Below are 5,859 nucleotides of genomic sequence, written 5' to 3'. Positions count from 1 at the left end.
GTACCCTGTCACTCATGACTCTTTTAGCTTCCCAAAGTGTTCTGGGTACCTCTTGGAGCCTGTAATGTCTTCTGGAGAGCTCATCAGAGCATTTTGTTCATCTTGTATCTTGTTTAACCTCATTTCACTGATCTTTCTCAGGCAGCAGTTTTTAAAAATACAGGACCTGCTCTTGCTTGAAATTTTCTTCCTCTAAAACATCTCTGTCATTAATAGAGCCAGCCTCCGGCCTCCCACCCCTAATTGGCAGCGCTGCCAAATGCTGCTGTTAATAACGTGCCTGTCTCTGCCTGGATGGGACCTGAAGAGGAACTTGAGATGTTTAAGCTGCCCCAGTTGGACTTGCCCCTTGGATTAATTTGCCCTTTAGGTCCTGTCCAGAATGGGCTCCTGGTGGAGGCTGGAATGGGTTCTACATGGGAGGCGGGAGAAGCATCAGCATGTAGGCTGCGACGTCACGTCGGCTCGCGAAAGTGAATGCTCTGCCAGCCGGAACTCAGGCTGGTCCTTTGGCCTGTGTTTAAGCCCACGACTGGCTTGTGGTTGTCTGGAGCACCCCATAGGCTCCTTTACTCAGAACGCACCCGGCCTTCTCTTTCATGTTGGCTCTGCTGTGGAGACAGTAAGAGCCCAGTTGGCTCGGAGGTGACCCGAGTCCCTGTGGCACGCCGACTTCCCACTGAGAACAGCCAGGAAACTCGGCGGTGGAGGCAGTTCTTCTCAGAAAATGAGGGCTTGAACCAAGCTTTCTGAGCGCCTGCGCAGCTGCGTGGAAAGTCGGGAGTGAAGTGTCCCCCAGGGCGAAGCACCTTCACGTTTGGTCACAGACACAAAGACTTTTCAACAACAACCATGTTCCTGCCAGTTCTTCATGTTTATCCACTCACAGGATTGATTTTTTAATGAAATCCTCCTACTACATGATTTAGGTTCATTTATATAAATTATACAGTGATTTATATAATGACCTATTTGGAGCACTATAAATTCCACAGCATCTATGCAATTTATTATTTAAACCCCATATAAATCGTGAAAGATGAGGAGACAGAATTGTGTGTAAGGATCATGGGCTTGGTTCAAATTGCCTTATGGAAACCTCAAGTTGGCTTCATTTTAGTACGGAAAACAAACATACATTAACATATCAGTTATTTTGGGGAAGTGGGATGTATAGCAAGTTTTGTTTCTTCACTCAAATAGTGCAGCCCCTTGCGGGATTCGTTGCTGCTCTGCCCTCAGATTGCAGGATGACCCATAAGCAAGTCATCTTGAAGTCAGTCAAGACTAGAGTTGAACAGTATTAGACTCAGATAAGCTTCTCCAGTGTTCAGCTAGGCAGACTTAGGACACTTTTTAACCTCTGCAGGAGATTCAGGTCTCTTAATTGTAAAATGAGGATAATAATAGTACCTATTATCAGAGGCCATTATATAGAAATAAGTAAGATTATGGCTTGGCAAATAATAAATGCTCAAAAATGTTATTATTTGACATAAATTCTGCCCTCTCAAACTGTAAAATATAGAAGATTTGTAATAGTTATATATAAATAGTGATGACATAAGATAGAAAAATAGATGTACCATAAAGAAAGGTACAGATGGAGTGTTAAGCTAAGCTTTCTTTATCATTTGAATATTTTTAAATAAGTAAATCATACTTATGGTGAAAATTCAAAAGGCACACACACACACACAAAAATACAAGAGAGAGAAATTTTCTCTCCCACAGCTGTCCCCAGCCATACAGATTCCCTCCTTGGATGCAGCCACTGTAATTGTCTCTTGTGTATCTTTCCAGAAAGTATTTGCATATGGAACATATGTGTATATGTGCTCTTTCCTTTCACGCAAATAGCGACACACCACCACTGTCTCGGACAGCTTTCTTTTTTTTACTTAGCAATGTATGTTGGAGTTTATTCTGTGCACTGGTTCATGTAGACCTGCCATACCATTCTCTTGAGTAGAAGGACTTTACTGAGTTAACCAGCTCTGCACTGGTCGACTTTTAGGTGGCTGCCAATATTTCGCAGTTACAAAAACATGCTTCAATAAATCTCGTTTCTTGTTAAACTATTTCCTGAGGTTCAATAATTAGCTGTGAAATTGTTGGGACAAAGAACATATACATTTGTAGTTCTTACAGCTGCTGCCAAATCATGTGTCACAGAAATTGTGCCACCTTCACTCCCACTAGCAATAGATGAGAGTACCTACCTGCCTTGCATGCACACCCAGCCAACACAATGTGCTACCGAGCTTGACCTGAGATCAAGTCTTTTTCATCTTTAAGAGTTATTCATACTTTTAAATGAACTATCTATTCATTATTTTATTGAGACGCTGATTTTTTTCTCTTTGATTTGAAGGAGTTCTTTATATATTGAGGAAATCAACACACTGTTAGTGATAACATCATTTGTACTACCACTAGTACTGTCCTTAGACCCAGTCAAGAGGGGTCCTCACCTGGCTCCACTCTGGCCTCTTGTGGATGTGCGCCTCCCTACAGGTGAGGAGTCTGCAGCACTAAAGGAAGTGCTGTCTCTGCTAGACCATTCTATGGGTACACAGGACCCTGGGATTTCCTGCTCAAACAGCCCCGAGTCCTTTACCAGACCTCTTTCCCAGGTCCATTCTCTGGAGAGTGGACTGTGCTTCTGGTTGTCACATCCCGGGGATCTGGTATGTATGTGTGTATATGTGTATATGTGTGTACGTGTGCACGTGCGTACATGTGTGTTTGTATAAAGCATGAGCATGCAGGCTGAGTTGTCATGAACATGAGTGCATATCATTTGAATATTTTTAAATAAGTAAATCATACTCATGTCATGAACATGAGTGCAAGGCCTCTTGCAGTATGAGATGGAGCCAGCAGTGGGAAGAAAAGTGGGGAGGCTGGGGTTAGCTCTCCTATCGCCATGTTGTGGTATGGAACTCCGAGGAGTTCAAGGTTTCTGAAGTCCAACCTGGCCTTCCGGGTCATTTTGAAGGCATATTTATCAAGATAGGAGAACAAAACATTTTATTTAACAGTTTATTATCTTGATTTATAACATCTAAATATCGTGACATATGGTATGTGGTTCTCCATTTGTAATCTTGCCCTGGCTACTTGCCCTGTGTCCTGAAAATGTCAGGGCAGGCCTGAGCACATTCCCTAGGGTCAGCAGGTTTTTGAACGTAGGACATCTGGCATTTATTTGCATATTACTTTGGCATGGAATAAGGCCTCCAATTTATCATGGATCTCAGAGCTTGAAGGAAGTATAAGAAAGTCAGCCTCACTTTGGATAATTATTGTCTTACTCCTATTTACAGATGGGGCAACTGAGGCCCAGTGAAATTCAGTGACTTGTCCAAGGTCAGTCTGCTTCTTTTCTTTTCCAGGCCCTGTGGTATCTTTGTTAGATATTTCTGTGAAAACTGCTTTAAATATCTAGCTTTGCATTTTGTAATCAAATCAGATAGTGATACAATCTCAAGCAAGAGAGAACAAAGTTTGCTTCAAATGAGGGGATCAGACCAGATTTCACACCAGAAGAGAACTGTCTGTCTTCAGATACAGCTTCCTAATGACTGCATTTCAAAACAGAGGTTCCCTCTCTTTGATTTTGCCCTGTGATCACGTGGAAGCACAGGTACCAGATAGCTGGAATGATGCCATTAAAAATATTTATATTGGTGTGCAGTTGTTTGCATCCTAGCTTGTGTGCTACTCTAATAGCACAGTGGCAAACATGACATTTCCCCCAAGTAATTAGAGAAGCCAGCAGACATTTAAAGAGAGTTGGCTCTTCACTGACACGGGAAGCACAGCCTCACAGAGTGGGGTTTCTGGAATCATGACAGTGGGGCTTTTTAACCCAATCTATGCTCCTTCCTGGTAAAGAACAGAGATGCTGCAGAGAGCTGGGCACTAACCTCGGGCCTGGGAAGCACTCCCAGGTCAGACAGTCACAGCATCACCAGATGCATCAGGAGCACTGTGCCAGTAGCTACCTGAGATGAGAGGGAGGCTATCCTCAGAAGCAGAGACAACAAGAGTGAAAGTACTGACCTGCACATGGTGGCCATGTTAAGGAAACATGAGTGATGTGGTTTGGCTGGAGATTGTGTGATGACCAAGTTGGAGTCAGTAGCTTGGGTGACCATACGTGCAGGGGTGCCAGTAAAAGTCCCAGTTTATGCCTGTTATTCATCAATGAACACCCATTCATTATTTTTAGTGCTGCTTTTACTTTCAAAAGTGTCCTGGTTTTAAAGATACATCATGGACTCACTCTATCTCCAGTGAGAGATGAGACAACAAGGACAGTTTTTGGAGGATTAAGGAAAGAAGCTAAAGAGTTTGGATTTTAGTTTCCTGGCTAGGGCCTCAGACTGCGGTGTCCACGGGGTCATGGTGTGAGTGAATGATGAGTGGCAGAGCAGGCAGCTACTGTGATCCAGCTCCAGTCAATAGATGCCATGTAAGTATGTGGACCCAGGTTATTAGTCAGGGTTCTCCAGAGAGACAGAAGCAGTAATAATTATAAAGCAGAGATTTATAAATCTCTGCATTTATGTTTACATATATATGAAAATTTTATCATATATTTATAAATTTGTATTTATACATATAAATATAAATATACACATATAAATAAAGAGATTTATTATAGGAATTGGCTCCTGTGGTTATGGAGACTGAGAAGTTTCATGATCTGCCACCTGCAAGCTGAAGACCCCGGAGAACTGGCAGTGTAATTCAGTCCGATTCCGCAAGCCCAAGAATTAGAGGTATGGCAGGGGCAGTAATGGTTATACCAGTCTGAGTCCAAAACTCTGAAAACCAGTAACGCTGATGTCCTGGTTCAACAGGAGAAGACGGCGTCTCAGTTCAAGCAGCGAGAGCAAATTCGCCCTTCCTCCAGCCTTTTATTCCATTCAGGCCCTCAACGGCTTGGATGAAGTTTACCCAAGTTGGGATTGGAGACTGTCTTCACTCATCAGTTCACCAACTAAAATGCTAATCACTTCAGGAAATACCCTCATAGACAAACCCAGAAATAATGTTTGTCTATCTGGACATCCTTAATCTATGTAAGTGGACACATAAAATTATCATATTGGGCTTGCCAGACCCTGCTGGTGTTTAGACAAGGTAGAAATCTGAATTTTTATGTGCGACTCCTGATTTTAAAATATTGTTCAAAAATTTTACACACACTGTGTAGGTCAAACAAAACCTGTCTACACGCTGACCTGAGGCCACCAATCTGCCCCTCTACTGGGCATTGGGGGTCTGGGAAAGATTTCTGGGGAGAAGATGACCTGTTTAGAGCTGCAGATCAGTGGGACCTTGGTGTCAAGGAGGAGTTTAGTGGGATGAGAGTGGAAGTGGGACTTGTAGCTGAGCGCTTCTTGCCATACACAGTCCAGGTGAGGCAGGTGGCAGCTCTGAATGAGACTGGGGGCAGTGGGAGTACAGGTGAGGACAAGATGCTAGATACATTGCAGAGGCCCAAAGGGCAGAAGCTGGCTGCAGGCCTGGCCCTAAAAGGCTGTGGAGGAGGGTGCAGGGAAGTGAGGTGGAGTTCTCCAGCAGGTTGGTGGTTTCACCCTATGGAGGTCACAGTCTCTTCAGTAGGCCAGAGGGTCCTAAAGCATAAGCCCTGTGAGGCTTTACTTCTTCCTCAATAGGTCCTATCTGGAATTCAGCATCACCTTTGATGAGAGAAGAGTGTCCAGGAGCTCTGGTAGTGCAAGCACTGGTGGCCAGCTCCTTTGGTTGGGAAACCCAGCGCTCAGAGGTTGAGTCATTGGCTGAGCCTGCTCAGGTGAAAGGGTGCAACCTGAGGGTGATCAA

Source organism: Pteropus alecto, unplaced genomic scaffold, assembly GCF_000325575.1.
Source record: "Pteropus alecto unplaced genomic scaffold, ASM32557v1 scaffold224, whole genome shotgun sequence".
Lineage (NCBI taxonomy): Eukaryota > Metazoa > Chordata > Mammalia > Chiroptera > Pteropodidae > Pteropus > Pteropus alecto.
The sequence above is the reverse complement of the archived record's forward strand: the minus strand, read 5'-3'. Positions refer to the sequence as shown.